The sequence below is a fragment of the Anabrus simplex genome, chromosome 1, assembly GCF_040414725.1.
Source record: "Anabrus simplex isolate iqAnaSimp1 chromosome 1, ASM4041472v1, whole genome shotgun sequence".
Classification (NCBI taxonomy): domain Eukaryota; kingdom Metazoa; phylum Arthropoda; class Insecta; order Orthoptera; family Tettigoniidae; genus Anabrus; species Anabrus simplex.
Window position 1 is genome coordinate 908,817,705 of NC_090265.1, and position 19,863 is coordinate 908,837,567.

Genomic DNA, 19,863 nt, shown 5'->3' on the forward strand with positions numbered 1-19,863 from the left:
CCGTGTAAATCTAAACTCTGTGGATACCCTCATCAAACATTACATCTATAGGTTCAGTTGCTTCTGAGGAAAGTATACCTGCAAAGAGCGTACACAATACCTTGTTCTCGTTCGGTTTCTGAGCGTCTGTACTAGTGACAAACAAACCTGCACCCTTCACCACAAGGGAACATTTAACAAATGAAAATATTTTTCACATTTTATCTATTTATTTGTATAATTCTCTCCACCTCCAATGACGCATGTTTGCTTTGGTCAGTTATAAATATTTTGTTTTTATTTCACCGAACGATGGAATAGAATGTGTGGATGTACAGTATGTATATATTATTTTGATAAGTGCAGAGTGTACATGAATTATTAATGTATATATCAAATGTTTGTCCAACCCTTGTCCCGTTTTCCTACGGGGTCGGGTATGAGGTGAGATGAATTTGTCGTGGCGGTTTTTTATGACCGGATGCCCTTCCTGACGTCAACCTCATCAGAGGAGTTAATGGGAGATGAAATGAATGACATGATATATGATAGTAGGGAGAGGGTGAAACCCGGTGCCGGCACATAGCCTACTCCTGTCGAATAGCACCAAGGGGTCTGCTCAAGGCTTAACGTCCCCATCCATATGAGCACTGCGGAGAGGTTTGGAATTTAATCCAGGCTTTTGGCACGCAATCTAGTGATTAGAAATTGTATACCACCACCTCCCCTACCCTGCCGGCCAACATTCTGATGGTGAAATTATTTTCGACCAACGGGACTCGAACCGGCTAACCTCGGTGTTAGACCGTTTTAGACTTTAGCGCCTTAACGATCATGGCCACCAGGCGGGCTATTAATGTATATATCAAATAATAAACGTAATTTACGCTATGTATATAAGAATAATTAGTCAGCAGTTTTCATTCATGAGCTGGAATGTATATTTCCTCATTAAAAAAGCAGACCATTTACAGCAAATAGAAACATAACGTGCTACGAAATCTATCCTCTATGCTCCACTTCTTCTCTTCTCATACAGGGACCGTCCCTTTTGATTTGAAGGCGTGACGGAGTGGCCTTTATAGTGAATATGTCAGTCACAAATAGTGTTCAATCTACAGAGTGTCACACCTCTTGTTTTGCTTTTAACTATCGGAAAATTTTACGTCAATGAGTTCAATATGTGACTAAGAACTCCTTTGTTTACGACAAAACCTAAATTAGAAATGAAAAAGTCAATGGCCTGCCAGACTTGACAAGCCTTGGTCTGCCAACGGGATGCTGGTCAGCCCAAAAGCCTACGTATTTGAGGTGAAGCGCGGTGAGCGTCCTGTAAATCCTTTAATTCTCTCGACCGTTATTCATGGGATTTTAGACAGGGGACGCTATCTCACCAACAGACAGCTCCTCAATTTTTCTCACGTAGGCTGAACAGACATCGAAACAGCCCTCATATTCCTGTAAATATCCTTGACCTGACCAGGAATCGAACCCGGGCCATCAGCGTAAGAGGCAGGCTCACTACCTCTAGACCGCGATGCCGGCTGCGACAACACCTAGTAATAAAATTTCTACATTAGTTAAAGGACAAATTTCAAAGTCCAAAATAAAGTTGACCGGAATGATTGTTATTCCCATTTGTGTGATAACCAATTTAGAGCGACAAGAATGACGTTCTCAAAATACTTACCAAATTTCATGGCAATATCAGTCCACTGTTAACAATGAATGCTTACTGAAACAGAATTGCAATGATTTTACTGTTCAGATGAGGTTATGATAGGCCTCCATTTTTTAGATCTAGGTTCGAGAGAGGTGAACTTTATTTTTTTAATACTATAAGTACCGTCATATCGTCATTGCGCCTGCAAAAACCTCTATATGATATGTTTGAAGAAATACTGACCCGCACCACATATATTATAAAGAACAAGATTTCCCAGACGATATTCGCAAATTGTTGAATCTTTGATGACAGAACCTTATCGGCCATGCAAAAAATATTTCACATGGTGGTGTTTGCAGGAGGCGCAATGACAATTTGCTTGATTCTTCTCTCGTTTCGAACGTAACATTTGAATAAATTTATTTCCAATCACGATACTACATGCGTTAAGTGTGAAGGTGAGTACAATAACTCACAATGCGTCACCACCACCACCACAACCACCACCAGCACCACCACTACCACCCTCGTCCATCCACACTATCATTGAGTCATCAGGTCTAAATGGGCTGACAGCGTGGTTAGGCTATTCGAGTCCCGTTGGTGAAAAAAAAATTGTCATCGTCAGAATGTTGGCCGGCAGGTTAGGAGTGGTTGTGGTATACAATGTCTAATCGCTGGATTGCGTGCCAAAGGCTTGAATTCAATTCCAAACCTCACCACCGTGTTCATAAGGAGTGAGGGAATATGACGCTGTTGATGGCGCTTCATCCCTCGGATAGGAACTTTTTTTAATGCTATTTGTTCGGGCGTCGACCTAGAATGATCTTTTGCCCCATATGTTAAGAACCTGCGTGTATTCTGTTTCAGTGTTGAATGTGAGAAAAGGAACGTCCCCAGGACAGGGATATTAATTACTTTCAATTAAAAACCTCTGACCCGGCCGGGAATCGAACCAGGGACCGCCGGGTGACAGCGGACGAATTGCGCCCTACACCTCGGGGCCGGGCGGATAGGAACGTTAATCCTTTTGGTGTTAAGTCAACAAGAGTAGGCTATGTGCCGACATCGACTTTCACTCTCTCCGTACATAAATATAATCATCATCATCATCATCATTGAAAGGTAAGTGATAAACAGGTGGTTCGGGAGTACGACTGAACTTGCGACCTATGAGTTACAAATCGGGTTATAGAATGTGGCCCCTCAAAGTTTGATGAGAAGTGAAATAGTTTACCATTGCTTTCCTCGCTCGATCAGAAATTGCTAATGCAGAAGCAGCTTTCATAGTGTCACAGTCACATAGGGACTGAGACTTCTGTGGAAGCTACATGACGCAAAAGTACGGCATCTATCAAGAAATACCAATTATGATATAGTGGATAGAAAATATTTATTTGACATTATTTCAAATTCCAATCATCCGTCTCCAGTTCTAAGATACTAATTACAGTGCCAGGCTGAGTGGCTCAGACGGTTGAGGCGCTGGCCTTCTGGACCCCACTTGGCAGGTTCGATCCTGGCTCAGTCCGGTAGTATTTGAAGGTGCTAAAATACGTCGGACTCATGTTTGTAAATTTACTGGCACGTAAAAGAACTCCTGTGGGACTAAATTCCGGCATCTGTGCGTCTTCGAAAACCGTAAAAGTAGTTAGTGGGACGTAAAGCAATTATTATTATTATTATTATTATTATTATTATTATTATTATTATTATTATTATTATTATTATTATTATTATTAACTGATTACAGTTACACTCAAAGTCACTGTTCTGAAGTTCTGCTGTAGACGCTCTTTCTCGTATTTAAAACAATATTTCCATCAATTATAATAATAACAACCTAAAACCTGAGTAGCGTAGGTGGATGGCAGCACACTTCCAGTGTTTCTAAGTTGTAGTAACAAAACAAAATATTTACCCATTTTCGTTGAAATAAAAACACGCTGAAGTGAAGAGAACTTACAGGAATTGGATATTACACGTCACAATATGCGGAAGCGTGACTTTTCAAGTTGAAATTTAAAGCTCACCGAATTTCGAAGGAAAGCAAATAAAACGGGCAGCCTGTTTCCAGTCAGGAATGGAATGAATGAAGCCCCATATAGCGGCGAGGATTGGAATTTTCCCGGCTGCCGAAGCCTGTCCCACTCCTCTGGGGCAATGATTAATGACAGACAGATTAAATGAAATGATATTGGAGAACGTTGCTGGAAGGAAAGATGACAGTGAAAACCGGAGTACCCAGAGATTAAACTGTTCCGCCTCCGCTCACAAATCTCACGTGGAGTGACCGGGATTTGAACCACGGAACCCAGAGGTGAGAGGCCAGCGCGCTGCCGCCTGAACCACGAAGACCAATGATAATGATGATAAATAATACTATTGATTTTATGTCCTACTAACTACGTTTACCGCTTTCGGAGACACCGAGTTGCCGAAATATTGTCCCGAGGGAGTCCTTTCCCGCGCTGGTGAATGTATTAACCCGAGGTTATCTTATTTGAGCACCTTCGAACTGAACTGATCTGAAATTGAGCCCGCCTATTTGGACACATACGTTAGTGCTTTCGACATCTAAATCACTCAGCCTAGCCGTTATGATAATGAAACTTAGTGGGGCCTGTTCAAGAGTACCTTACCTCTGTGGGGAAACCCATTTCCCATTTTGTGACAATTTCCGCCTTCCTTTATTCCAGATTGTACTTGAAGGGAATTTATTATTATTATTATTATTATTATTATTATTATTATTATTATTATTATTATTATTATTATTATTATTATCTATATAAATAAAATTGTAACGACCGTGTGTCTGTGCATTGACTATTTTTGGCGAAATTTTCGCACAGCTATCCATTTATGATGGTAATAATGATCATTTTCATATTTTTAAGCCATAGTTTCCTGAAAGTCCTAAATTTTACTCCCCTCGCCCAAAATCAATTATCATAATATCATATTATCATAATATAACAATATTACTTTCAAATCCACCTTCAAATGCACTGCTTTTAATGCAAGATCCATTTAAATTTTTACTATAAATCTCTTACTTGAACATAAACTGCACCTTGAACTGACATTCACTTTTATCCCCGAAGAATATCAAGATACGCAGGCAATTTTAAAGAGAGTTCAGACCTTCGTTTCGAGATACTTCGCGGCTCAACGGTAAGTCCTATTACAAAACGGATGGCACAATCTCCGTTCAATTTGGAGTAATATGCAACTTTGGTCCTATGACATTTTGTCGTCTCGCTCTCTCCCTTATACGTTATATTTGGTTGTATTTTTCGATTGTTCGTAAATGATGTGCTTTTGACGCGTATATGGCACAATTTGACACAGTTATAGGAAAGATAAGTAATCGAATTTGGCACGCACATCGACACGACCAATGGCTCCATATTTCATGATTATAGCTTCCAAAAAAATATGTGAAAAATATTGTAAAATGTTAAAAATGTACCCAAATTTCACCCCCATTCAAACATTGTAACTCAATCGAACCCATAAATATGGGATATACGAGAAAATTTTTAAGAAAAAACGCGTAGAGTAATAAACGTGGCGTCTGATGGTGTAAATCGTTTTGTTGATATGATGCACTGTTTAGGAGCAGTAAATCTCGAAATGAAGTTCTGCACTTCCAAACGTGACCATGCTTATATGTCACCTTCTATATAAATAAAATAGTAACGACCGTGTGTCTGTATATTGACTACTTGTGTAAAATTTCCATACAGTTACCCGTTTTATGTGTGGTAATGACCATCTGCATTTTTTTTAAAGCTTTGGTGCCTGTTTATTTGTTTTTCTGTTTGTCTATAACTCAAAAACTACTGGATATATTTCTACCAAACTTCATATTTAGAATTCATCTGTTAATGGGTAGGTTTTAGGGACAAAATTGTTTCTAAATCCAAGAACTTACTGGGGGTTTATTCGAAACAGAAACAGGGACTTTTCATTCCCACAAAACATACACAACCAAACTTAATGGAAATCCACCTGCCTTAATAGAAATCAATTTCTAAACCTTTTTCCTCAGATGCATCATTTCGATATGAAGATTAATAAGGGAGATATCATTAACGGAGAGTTTTTCGGAAAAGTCCCACCGGACTTAACTCAAGAGCGGGTGCGTGTAAACTTGAAAACTACTGGAGATATGTCAACCAAACTTCATATTTAGCATCTACCTGTCCAAAGATTAAGTTTAAAGGTTCATAACATGTTGAATTCCCAGAATGGACAGGGAGTTTATAGGAAACCGAAACAGTGATTTTACTCTCCCACAATATATACAACACCAGCCTGACTGGAAACCGACCAAACTTGAATGAAATCCATTTCGAAAACTTTTATCTGATGTGCATTTTTCTATCGGAGGATCAATAGGGGAGATATCATGAACGCTTGGTTATGCAGGCTAAGTACAGCGGACATAGCCCAAAAGGTGTTGTATGTAGAGCAAATTCCTTATCTATAAAAATAAAATAGTAACGACATTGTGTCCTGAACATTGACTATTTTGGCGGAATTATGACCATTTGCATATTTGTTAGCATTAGTTTCCTGAAAGTCCTCATTTTTTAACCCCTCCCCTTCCCCTCTCTCCCAAAGCAATATTGAGGCACAATCTACCACAAGATCTAGAATGTTGAAATTTGGAAAAATTATATGTCTTAATCTGTAATCGACGGAAAACTTCCAAGAGCTTGATATATTTTATTTTTTACCCCCGGAAAATATCGGAATATTGAGGTAATTTTAATGTCACTGCAGACCTTCGTTTCGATGTATTTCGCGGCTAAACGGTAAGCAGTACCACAAAACGGATGGAACAGTCTTAGTTCAATTTGGAGTGATGTACAACTTTGGTCCTATGACGTTTCGTCGTATCTGTATTCCTTATATGTTAGATTTGTCTCTATTTCTCGATTATACCTACATTTTGCTCTTTGTACATGTATAATTCGTACTTTTAATCACTTATATGAAAGAATCATCTAATTCTATTCGAACATTGGACCACCCAGTATCCTTACGTGAGCAAAATTTTATGTATGTAGCTGTCACATTAGTACCGAAAAGTAATGTACTGTGAGAAAACCTTACGCAAATTTCACGCTATTCAACGTTTCTGAGTCAATTTTACCCATAAATAGATAAGACAGAAGAAAATATCTTAAGACCTGCCATATTTAGTCCGCTAAATGAGGCATCTTATGGTACAATCCGTTTGTCGATATGATGTACCCTTTAGCAGCATTTAATCTGTAAATTAAAGTTTGCAATATTGAAACATTCATATACTTCGTATGTCGATCTATATATATTCATTGAAGTCGATTTGTAGCGATGTAGAAAGGGTGTGTTTGCCATTATATATAATATTTTACAACGATAGTGACTCTCAGCAGGAGGGCGTCTGCTGTTTAATCATTACTCTCCCCATCGACTTTGACTGGCAGCAGGATCTTTGTCCACCTCCTATGTAACTAGCATTAGTAAGGAAGGACTACCATTGTAATTAATAATTCCCTTCTCGATTTGACAGGCAGAAGTCAAGTGAGCATGCAATTTTATTCAAAACTCCCCTAACCGATTGTGTTTGGGAGTAGGCAAGTGTGCCCGCCATTATAAAAAAATACTTATCTAAAATGTGACTGGCATTAGGCATAGTAGCCCTGCTATTATGACTGAAACTCTCCAACTCGGTGCGAGTGTCATAAAGAAAAGGGGCCTGTCATTATGATGATATCAGCACAACTCAGTTTTGACTGACAGTTGGGAAGGTACCTGCTAATATAATAAAAAACCTTCTCAGCTGTAATATGTCGGGAAGTAGGGAAGGGCGTCTGCCATTGTAACGAAAACTCCCCAAATCGATTGTGACCGCGCAGTAGGTAAAGGGGCCTCCCATTACAATGAAAACTTACCTACTCGATTGTGAATGGCAGTAGGCAAGTGACACTGCCGTTATCATCACAACTCCGCAACTCGCAGTTTACATTGGGAACAACGTTTAAGAAACTCCCCCTGATGTTTCTGGATAACGCTAAGAGACAGGCAATTTAAAAAATCTTATTCACTGCATTACAGTAATTTAATTTCATATCCATTTTTTGCATTTTTCTTGCAAGTTGCTTTACGTCGCACAGACACAGATAGGTATTATGGCGACGATGGGACAGGAGGGGGCTAGGAGTGGGAAGGAAGCGGCCGTGGCCTTAATTAAGACGCAGCCCCAGCATTTGCCTGGTGTGAAAATGGGAAACCACGGAAAACAATCTTCAGGGCTGCCGACAGTGGGGTTCGAACCCACTATCTCCCAAATACTGGACACTGGCCGCACTTAAGAAATTGCGAAACACGGGTACATTTCCTAGTTGATATTATTATTATTATTATTATTATTATTATTATTATTATTATTATTATTATTATTATTATTATTATTATTATTATTTGGAATAGCCTATGAATATATCATTTCTTGAATGGTTTGAATTGACGTATATTTCGAAGAATGGGGCGATCGGGTATAAAAAGGTTCGCGTCATTGAAACTACGAGAGTGAGCTTTGAGAAAGCGTTCACAAACGAATTATCAACAAGACTGGAAGAGAACATGACTTGATGATAGAAGATTCATAACGAAAGGTAAAAATTGTGAGCTGGTGAGGATAAGTAATGAAATGAAATGGCGTATGGTTTTTAGTGTCGGGAGTGTCCAAGGACATGTTCGGCTCGCTAGGTGCAGGTCTTTTGATTTGACACCCGTAGGCGACCTGCGCGTCGTGATGAGGATGAAATGATGAAGACGACATATACACCCAGCCCCATGCCTGCGAAATTAACCAATTAAGGTTAAAATTTCCGACGAACCCGGGACCCCTGTGAGCAAAGGCCAGCACGCTAACCATTTAGCCATGGAGCTGGACGTGAAGATAAGTGAAAGCTCACAAGATACACTTAAGAAAATGGAAATTGCAACACCATGAAGGCATCGGTCGTTTGTGTTGATTTTCAAGATATGGAACGATGCCATGTAGGTATGTAAACGATCAAAGTTTCAGACCCATTGGATTGTTGCTACAGGTCTCCCCACGTGATTGGTCGCGGAGGAATCAACTCCAGTATACGGACTTTGGTGTAGCGTAGTTGACTTGCAGTCTGTGCAGTGAAGTGTTCCCCGTCAAACATGCCTCGACGACAGAGAAGAGCACGCTATCAACAACTGTCGCCGTTTGAGAGGGCTCGGATAATTGGGCTGTGTGGCTGGATTATCGCTAAGGACTGTCACTGCACGTGTTGCCCGACAGGCATCTACGGTACATCTATGGCAGCAGTGGTCAAATGAAGGTACTCACACTCGTAGACCTGGCACAGTCCCTGCGCGACAGACAACTGTGAGAGGGGATCGCCGCATCATTCGGATGGCCCGGATGGAACCCCATGCAACAGCAGCGCAAATTCGAGCAGGTGTGTCACCCCACGATACACAACAAACAGTTGGTAATCGCCTGCATGCAGCTGGCTTACGAACCCGTGTCCCTGCAGAAGGTGTTCCATTTACCCCACAACAGCGACGTGTAAGGCTGGCCTGGTGTCGAGAAAGATCGACGTGAGTCGACGAATGGCATAGGGTCGTCTTTAGTGATGATTCGCGCTTCTGTCTTGCCCGCAGTGATCGCCGGAATCGTGTGCGCCGACGTACCGGGGAGAGGGGCCGCCCATATCTTATTGTCGAGAGGCACACAGGGCCAACACCAAGCATTATGGTCTGGGGAACTATTAGCTTTAATTTGAAATCACAATTAGTACTTGTTGAGGGCACTATGACTGCTCGACAGTACGTTGATAGGGTACTCAATCCAGTGGTTGTCCCTACGATGGCGAACATTTACTAATGGGATGTTTCAGCAGGACAATGCCCGGGTTCACACTGCACTTATCTCAGAGAAGCTCTCCACGACATCACAACCTTAGAATGGCCCGCCAGATCCCCGGACCTCAGTCCTATTGAGCATGTGTGGGACATGATGGGCTGACAACTGGCCAACCGTCCTCAGCCACCCACAACTCTGGAATAACTGACCCGTGCAGTGCAGCAAGCATTGGCCACAATTCCTCAGGAAGCGATCCAGGGCCTAATTGACTCCGTGCCTCAACGAATTCATCAATGTATTGCCGCTCGTGGTGAGCACATCCTAAATTGATTGTTGTCCAAACTTGCGGCCAGAGGGACCTGAAATTGTAATCATCGAATCACAACCGAACACTCGTTCTGTATGTTCAATTGCAGCAATATAGCACCACTCCTTCTGGGTGTAGCAATTTCCATATTCTTCAGTGTATGAGCACCTAGGGAGGATTGGAGAATTGTTTAAAATATTCTTGAGGTTCTGTACAGATATTTACGTCAAGCAGGTGGTTTTGGCGGTATGACACAGCCCGCGGGTTAAGATCTATTTGAATGCAATGAAGGCTAATGTGATTTTAATTAGTAACATATTATAAGTAGAAATGTGAAATTTTGACGCAGTGCGTCAGAATATGTGACATACCCTCAGGACTGTGTATAATTCACTTGTACAGGAATGTATATTTTAGGATAAATGTCACGGAATATAATGTATTCCTATTAAAGGCCATTCATTACAATGAAATACATTTAATTAATATGGGAATACTGCACAAATATTCAACCGCGTTTATTATTTGTAACTGAGCGAGTTACAGGTCTTATAGCAGTAAGCTTGCAATAGAGAGGTGGTAGGTTCAATCCCCGTGGTCAGGAGCTGTTAAGATGGTTTCCCGTGGTTTTCCGTGGTTGGAGCTGTTACTTAACCTCTTACCGCTCACATATTTTTAGCTACACATGTGGACACTTTGTCAGCATGTTTTTGACCACCTTCACTTAATGATTAAAAATGAATAGTGGCTAAATATTTGGCCAACCAATAACAGAATAACTGTAATGATAAGGTATAAAAACACAATTATCTGATGAATATTACATTACTATAAACTATAATAACACAATATGTTTTAGAACAGAGAGAAAAATACTTTGAGCCGGACTGAGTGGCTCAGACGGGTGAGGCGCTGGCCTTCTGACTCCAACTTGGCAGGCTCGATCCTGGTTCAGTTCGGTGGTATTTGAAAGTGTTCAAATATGTTAGCCTCCGTTTGTCGATAATACCTACCGTTTCACCACAGTAAATTTCCAAATGCAGGAATGTACTATCATGCGTGCACTTTCCCCCGGTATCTTATCTCTGTTATACACATCCACAAGGATAACTGACTGAGTGACTGACATTAACGATTACCCACTTCCAGATGAGCTAGAAACTTGTAATTCGCCAAACTGATAGCTATTAGGGTGTAACGTAAGGAAGAATCCCAAAAGGTTCAAATTTTACGTTTTTACCCCATTCACCCCCAAAAGCTTTGGTTTCCCGGGAGCTGCCCGCCGAGTCATCGGGGGAACTTCGGCGGATCCCTAGCTGGCATCGTTTATGGTTAGAACTAGGGCGGTATCTGATCGCCTTCGAACCTCTAACTTTCGTTCTTGATTAATGAAAACATACTTGGCAAATGCTTTCGCTTCGGTCCGTCTTGCGACGATCCAAGAATTTCACCTCTAACGTCGCAATACGAATGCCCCCGCCTGTCCCTATTAATCATTACCTCGGGTTCCGAAAACCAACAAACTAGAACCGAGGTCCTATTCCATTATTCCATGCACACAGTATTCAGGCGCAGCCGGCCTGCTTTAAGCACTCTAATTTGTTCAAAGTAAACGTGCCGGCCCACCTCGACACTCAATGAAGAGCACCGCGGTAGGATTTCATCGGGGTCCGCCTACGGCGCGCAGGAACCGCACGCGGATAACCACGGCGGCCGCGCGCTTTCGACTCGCCACCACCGGCAGGACGTCCCACGAACCATGCCAGTTAGACACCGACGAGCGATGAACCGACAGCGTGGGACACAAATCCAACTACGAGCTTTTTAACCGCAACAACTTTAATATACGCTATTGGAGCTGGAATTACCGCGGCTGCTGGCACCAGACTTGCCCTCCAATAGATACTCGTTAAAGGATTTAAAGTGTACTCATTCCGATTACGGGGCCTCGGATGAGTCCCGTATCGTTATTTTTCGTCACTACCTCCCCGTGCCGGGAGTGGGTAATTTGCGCGCCTGCTGCCTTCCTTGGATGTGGTAGCCGTTTCTCAGGCTCCTTCTCCGGAATCGAACCCTGATTCCCCGTTACCCGTTACAACCATGGTAGGCGCAGAACCTACCATCGACAGTTGATAAGGCAGACATTTGAAAGATGCGTCGCCGGTACGAGGACCGTGCGATCAGCCCAAAGTTATTCAGAGTCACCAAGGCAAACGGACCGGACGAGCCGACCGATTGATTTTGATCTAATAAAAGCGTCCCTTCCACTTCTGGTCGGGACTCTGTTTGCATGTATTAGCTCTAGAATTACCACAGTTATCCAAGTAAAGTGGTAAGATCTAAGGAACCATAACTGATTTAATGAGCCATTCGCGGTTTCACCTTAATTTGGCTTGCACTGAGACATGCATGGCTTAATCTTTGAGACAAGCATATGACTACTGGCAGGATCAACCAGGGAGCTGGCTGGCTCGAGAGCCGAAACCGAGCGTCGTAGCCCGCCGCCGACGAGTGCGGCCTGCGGGACACAGACTTGCTTTGCTCCGTTGGCCGACCGAGTGGCCGCCAACTAAAATTTCATAGGCCGCCGAGCACGGGCTCTCACCCGGCCGGGCGTGCCTTCACTAGGGATCGGGTCCCTTCACCATCCATCGTCACATCTCCACTTCGACCGCTGCCGAGGTCGGCAGGACCGTACGAGAGGCGTACGATGCTACATTTTCACGCCCGAGGAAGGGCGAGCGGTTACCAACATTACTGAGCGCCGCATATGAGCATGAACACTGGGTGTGCAGAGGCTCGCAGCATTGCAGTCGAATTGTCTGACGTAAGCTTCCATGTGCGCTTGAAAATTCAAAATTCACCAAATTCGGCCTGCAGCAGGCCGAGAAATTCAAAAATTTTCAATTTGTAACTTTTTGAAACGAGTAGGCTATTTTCCTGACGGTGCAGAATATCGTTTCGGGCTATTTAGTGGCTAAACGATAAGTCGTTTCGCAAAACGGACATCACATTCGACTCTAAAGGTGATAAACATTTTGTCCCTATGATTGTTTGTCGTATTTCGATTCCTCATGCATCAGAGAGAGCTTTATTTTCCGACTAGCAGATGTAACCATGCTTCGCAACGATATTCTATATTGAATTCGAATACGGAAGTAAATACTGTACACGCAGTAAATAAGATTGTTTTAAAATTGCATGTCTCTTAGCGTTACCCGAGAAACAGCATGGGGAGGTCCCCATACGTTGTTTCCAATGTAAAGTGTTTGTTACGGATTTGTGATAATAACGGCAGGCTCACTTGCCTAATGCCATTCACAATCGAGTTACAATTACAGGATATTTGCCTACTGCGCGGTCACAATCGACTTCCAGGCAGATTAGAGTTACGGACTTTTTATTATAATGGCAGGCAACTTCCCTACTACCAGTCTAAATTGAGTTGTGCAGCTATCATTATAATGAAAGGACCCCTTTCCTACTGCCAGCCAGCTTACTGCCAGTAACTCCAAGTTGGTGAGTTTTCATCAAAATAGCAGGCCACTGTGACTAATGCCAGTCACATATTAGATGAATACATTTGTTTATAATGGCGGGCACCCTTGCCTACAGCTGAACACAATCGGCTAGGGGAGTGTTAAACAAAACTGCATGCTCCCTTGCCTTCTGCAAGTCAAATCGAGAAATGAATTATTCATTACAAAGGTAGGTGTCCCTTACTAATATCAGTTACACACGAGTTGGAGAAGGACCCCATTCCTACTGCCAGTCAAAGTCGGCGCGGGGAGTACTTATTACAATAGCAGACAAACACTTCCTCGATCGCTACAAATCGACATAAGTGAATATATATAGATCGACGTACGAAAGTATATGCATGTTTACATTATTGCAGACCTTCATTTACAGATTAACTGCTGCTAAACGGTACGTCATATCGACAAAATAATTGTACCATAAGACGCCGGATTTAGCGGCCTAAATTGCTGGTCCTATGATATATCATATATTCATGGGTCAGATTGATTTAGAAACGTTCAATAGGGTAAAATTTTTTTTCTTACATTGTATTACATTTTGGATAATTATGTGACAGCTATATATGTAACATTTGGCTCACATCTGGCTACTGGGTGGTCCAATTTTCGTGTATTTTATGATTCTATCCTATAAGTGATTTAAAGTATGAATTATGCATGTGAAAAGTCCAAATTTACTTCACACCTAGAAATAGAGAAAAATCAAACGTAAAAGGGATACATATACGACAAAAAGTCATATTACCAAGCTTGTAGATCACTCCAAATTGAACGGAGACTGTGCCATCCGTTATGTGATAGGACTTCCCGAAGGTCTGCACCATCATTAAAATTGCCTCCATATTTCGATATTCTTCTGGGATAAAAAGTGAACATTTTTAAAGATCTTGGAAATTTTCCGACCGTTACAGGCTAAAACGTATAAAGTTGCCAAATTTCAATTTTCTTGTTCGTCTGGCAGATTATACCGCAATCTGGATTTTGGGCTAGGGGGTAATAATTAGGACTTTCAGAAAACTAAACCAAAAAAAATAAGCAGATGGTCATTATTACCCCTTAAACGTGAAGCTATACGAAAATTTCGCTAAAATAGTCAATGTACACGCAAAGAGTCGTTACGATTTTGTTTATATACAGTAGATAGATAAGGAATCTGCTCCACGTACAACACATTTTGGGCTATAGCCGATGCATTTAACCTGCAAAACCGACCATTCAGCATATCTCCCTTATTAATCCTCCTGTCGAAAAAATGCACATGAAAATGAAAAGTTTTAGAAATGGATTTCCATCAAGAGGGTCGATTTCAAGTCAGCTTTGCTTGTACTGTATATATTGTGGAAGATTAAAATCACCATTTCGGTTCCTTGTAAACCGTCAGTCCATTCCGGAAATATGACATGGTTTTTGACCTTTAAAACCTACCTTTGGATAGGTGGCTGCTAAATATAAAGTTTGATTCTAATATCTTCAGTAGTTTTCAAGTTGTAAGAAATACGCTTAACACGCACCCGCTCTTGAGTTAAGTCCGGTGGAACTTGTACCGAAAAACGGTCCGTTAATGATATCTCCCTTATTAATACTCGTATCGAAATGATGCAAATGAGAAAAAAGTTTTAGAAATTACCTAATTTCCATTAAGGCAGGTAGATTTCCATTATGATTGGTTGTGCATATTTTGTGGGAGTGAAAAATCACGCTCTCGGTTTTCGTATAAACCCTTAGTCAGTTCAGGGATTTAGAAACAATATTTGCCCTGAAATGAAATGAAATGGCGTATGGCTTTTAGTGCCGAGAGTGTCCGAGGACATGTTCGGCTCGCCTGGTGCAGGTCTTTCGATTTGACACCCTTACGCGACGTGCGCATCATGATGGGAATGAAATGATGATGAAGACGAAACATACACCCACCCCCGTGACAGAGAAATTAACCAATAATGGTTAAAATTCCCGATAATGCCGGGAATCGAACCCGGGACCCCTGCGACCAAAGGCCAGCACGCTAACCATTTAGCCATGAAGCGGGACAATATTTGCCCTAAAACATACCCAAGGACAGGTGGATTCTAAATATCAAGTTTGGTTGACAGACAAACAGACAGACAGACAGACAGACACTCAGGCACCAAAGCTAAAAGTATGCAGATGATCATTATTGCACCTGAAACGGTTACCTGTACGGAAATTTCGCCAAAATAGTCAATGTGCAGACAAACTCTTGAAGTGCAGACATTTATTTCGAGAGTTACTGATTTGAAACTGTACTACATACACTGACTGACAGAGCAAATGCAACACCAAGAAGGAGTGGTTCGAAAGGGATGAAAGTTTGGGAAAAAACAGAGACGGCACGGACGAATAATTGATGTTTATTTCAAACCGATATGCAGGTTACACAATGCGCACGGCATCGACTCAGTAGGATGTAGGACCACCGCGAGCGGCGATGCACGCAGAAACACGTCGAGGTACAGAGTCAATAAGAGTGCGGATGGTGCCCTGAGGGATGGTTCTCCATTCTCTGTCAACCATTTGCCACAGTTGGTCGTCCGTACGAGGCTGGGGCAGAGTTTGCAAACGGCGTCCAATGAGATCCCACACGTGTTCGATTGGTGAGAGATCCGGAGAGTACGCTGGCCACGGAAGTATCTGTACACCTCGTAGAGCCTGTTGGGAGATGCGAGCAGTGTGTGGGCGGGCATTATCCTGCTGAAACAGAGCATTGGGCAGCCCCTGAAGGTACGGGAGTGCCACCGGCCCCAGCACATGCTGCACGTAGCGGTGGGCATTTAACGTGCCTTGAATACGCACTAGAGGTGACGTGGAATCATACGGAATAGCGCCCCAAACCATGATGCCGCGTTGTCAAGCGGTAGGGCGCTCCACAGTTACTGCCAGATTTGACCTTTCTCCACGCCGACGCCACACTCGTCTGCGGTGACTATCACTGACAGAACAGAAGCGTGACTCATCGGAGGACACGACGTTCCGCCATTCCCTCATCCAAGTCGCTCTAGCCCGGCACCATGCCAGGCGTGCACGTCTATGCTGTGGAGTCAATTGTAGTCTTCTGAGCGGACGCCGGGAGTGCAGGCCTCCTTCAACCAATCGACGGGAAATTGTTCTGGTCGACATTGGAACAGCCAGGGTGTCTTGCACATGCTGAAGAATGGCGGTTGACGTGGCGTGCGGGGCTGCCACCGCTTGGTGGCGGATGCGCCGATCCTCACGTGCTGACGTCACTCGGGCTGCGCCTGGACCCCTCGCCCGTGCCACATGTCCCTGCGCCAACCATCTTCGCCACAGGCGCTGCACCGTGGACACATCCCTATGGGTATCGGCTGCGATTTGACGAAGCGACCAACCTGCCCTTCTCAGCCCGATCACCATACCCCTCGCAAAGTCGTCTGTCTGCTGGAAATGCCTCCGTTGACGGCGGCCTGGGATTCTTAGCTATACACGTGTCCTATGGCACACGACAACACGTTCTACAATGACTGTCGGCTGAGAAATCACGGTACGAAGTGGGCCATTCGCCAACGCCGTGTCCCATTTATCGTTCGCTACGTGCGCAGCACAGCGGCGCATTTCACATCATGAGCATACCTCAGTGACGTCAGTCTACCCTGCAATTGGCATAACGTTCTGACCACTCTTTCTTGGTGTTGCATTTGCTCTGTCAGTCAGTGTATCTACAAACGGACTTCACCATCAGACGCCTCGTCCTGTGTTCTACACGGCTGGTCCCATGATATCTTCTCGTATCTCCTATATTTATGGATTAGATTGAGTTAGAGTTAATGAATGGGGTGAAATTTTGCACAGTTTTCACATACTATTTATAAAATTTGGCTAACACAGGCCCACTGGTCATGTCAATGTGCATGTCGAATGTCATGATCCTATCTTTCCTATAATTCTGCCAAATGACAACATATACTTGGAAAAGTACAAAATTAACTGGAAATCGAGAAATATAGCTCTATTTAACGTATAAGGGATAGAAATACGACAAAAAGTCATAGGACCAAAGTTGTAGAGCTCTCCAAAATGAAACGCGATTATTATTTCCGATTTGTGATACGACTTACCGATTAGCCACCAATTATCCCGAAACGAAGGTCTGCACCGTCGTTAAAATTGCATCAATAAATCGATATTTTCCGGGGCCAAAAGTTGTACATTTTCATAGCTTAGAATATTTCCTCAAAGAAAAGAGTGTCCTTCTTTCGGGAATAGCACTCGCATATATACGGAGTAATTAAGGAAGAAAATAATACAGTTAAGAAAGCTGACATTAATAGAAAATGGATTATAACTGAGGATAGCCGGACGACGACAAATATGTAAATACCAAGTGAATGTATTGGAAAATCAAATGCCCCTCAATAAATTATCCTGGTGTGAGTTATGGATACAAGAAAGCGGTAACAGAGGAGAAATTTTGGTGCATGGATGCTTAGGTAAACAGATAAGAAGATGACTAATGGTGTTATAGCTTAAGCTATTCGAGGGCGTTTATAAACTCCAACGATATTCCGCCAATATCCCGCAGAACGGCCGATTGACGCCTCTCTTGCCTTCTACCCAAGGAACAACCACGAATTTAAAGGCATGATGGGGAAAATGGCAATACGTTACTTCCCTGTTGGCATGCAGTCTGAGACGTTGCCATGGTAACCTGTAGGTTCGTTGTCGGTCTGTCGGTCACACACGCAGACTATGATACCCGCAGAAAATAGTAAATTTCTCCGTCATTTGAAGAGTAAGGTAAATTATGAACATAACGAAAGTTGTTGATAATGAAGATGCGTTTCACACACGATCCACGGAGTTTTCAGAAAAATAATAGTATAAGAGAAAATGGAGGAAAAACAGAACCATTCTGGTTTTCCAATAAACCCCCCGTCAATTCAAGATTTTAAAATGATATCCATATCGAAACCTTCCTCGGGATGAGTATAATCTAAATATGAAGTTTGGTTGATATGCTCGATAGGGTTCATATCGGGGCTCCTGGGTGGCCATGGCAGTCGTTGGACCTCCGCTGCATTTTCCTGGAACTATTTCCGGGCGACGTGGGAGCGATGAGGCGGCGCGTTATCATCTTGAAACACCGCAGAACCATCTGGGCGCTGGAAGGCCAAAAACGGATGGAGATGGTGTCAGAGCAGCTCAGCATACCGCGTACCATTCAAAGTCTCTTCAAGAACAACCAGGGGGCCCATTCCATACCAGGAAAATGCACCCCAGACCATAACAGAGGCACCAGCGCCCTGGACCACACCTTCAAGCCAGGTGGGATCCATCGCTTCATGTGTCTGCGCCATACACGATGCCTCCCATCGGCATGGTGCAGTTGAAATCGTGATTCGTCCAACCATATCACGTAACACCATTGTTCCAGTGTCCATCACTGGTGGCTGGCGACAAATGCGCGTCGTTGTGCCCGATGACGTTGGGTTAACAGTGGCACCCGTGTGCGGCGCCGGCTCCCATACCCCATAGAACCCATGTTCCTACGGATTGTCCACTGGGAGACGTGTCTAGCACGGCCTGTGTTGAATTGAGCCGTGATTTGTTGCACAGTTGTCCTTCTGTCACTATTGACAATCCGTCTCAGATGTCGCCGGTCACGGTCATCGAGGGTGGCTGGACGGCCGATCGTTCGTCTGTTGTGGACGGTGACACCCGTATTCAACCATTCACGGTACACACTGGACACGGTTGATCGTGTGAAGCCGAATTACCGCACCACTTCCGAAATCGCACTTCCCATCCGTCGGGCACCGACCACCATACCCCGTTCGAACGGTGTCAGCTCACGACGACGTTCCATGTTACACCTGTCACATGCACAGCCACTGCTCACAAGGTCTTCTATACAACTGCCGCTGGCACAGGGGGCGTGTGGTGCGCTGACAACACACCTGCGCATCAGTGCTCCGCTATCCCATGACATTTGTTCAGTCAGTGTACTGAGTCGAGCTGGTAAGAGGAAAAAAGTATGGCAAAAATCGACCAGAAAAAAAAGAGATGAATAGATCTACTTTGAGACACCCAGAACATGTTCAGCTGGTTGTTGATGGAGGTGCAAATGGCAAAATAAATAATAATAATAATAATAATAATAATAATAATAATAATAATAATAATAATAATAATTGTTCCGAGGTATCTGTGGAACAGCAGAGGTGAAAGAAAGTGCGGGCTGGAATAGGTCTCAACTACAGAATTAAAGTTAATTTAAAACTTTAACAAAGGTTATATTTTCTTTTAAAATTCAGCAAATAAGAGATAACAACATTCAACAATTTCCACTAGGTGAAATAACAACGTAAGGCGGGTACAAAATAATTTTTCCGGTTTCAGGTATTTTTTTTTTTGTTTTTTGTTTTTTACCAGGTTTTGGGTTTCGAGCCCCACACTCACAATCTTTGAGCGATTAGTTCAACTTCACCAAGTT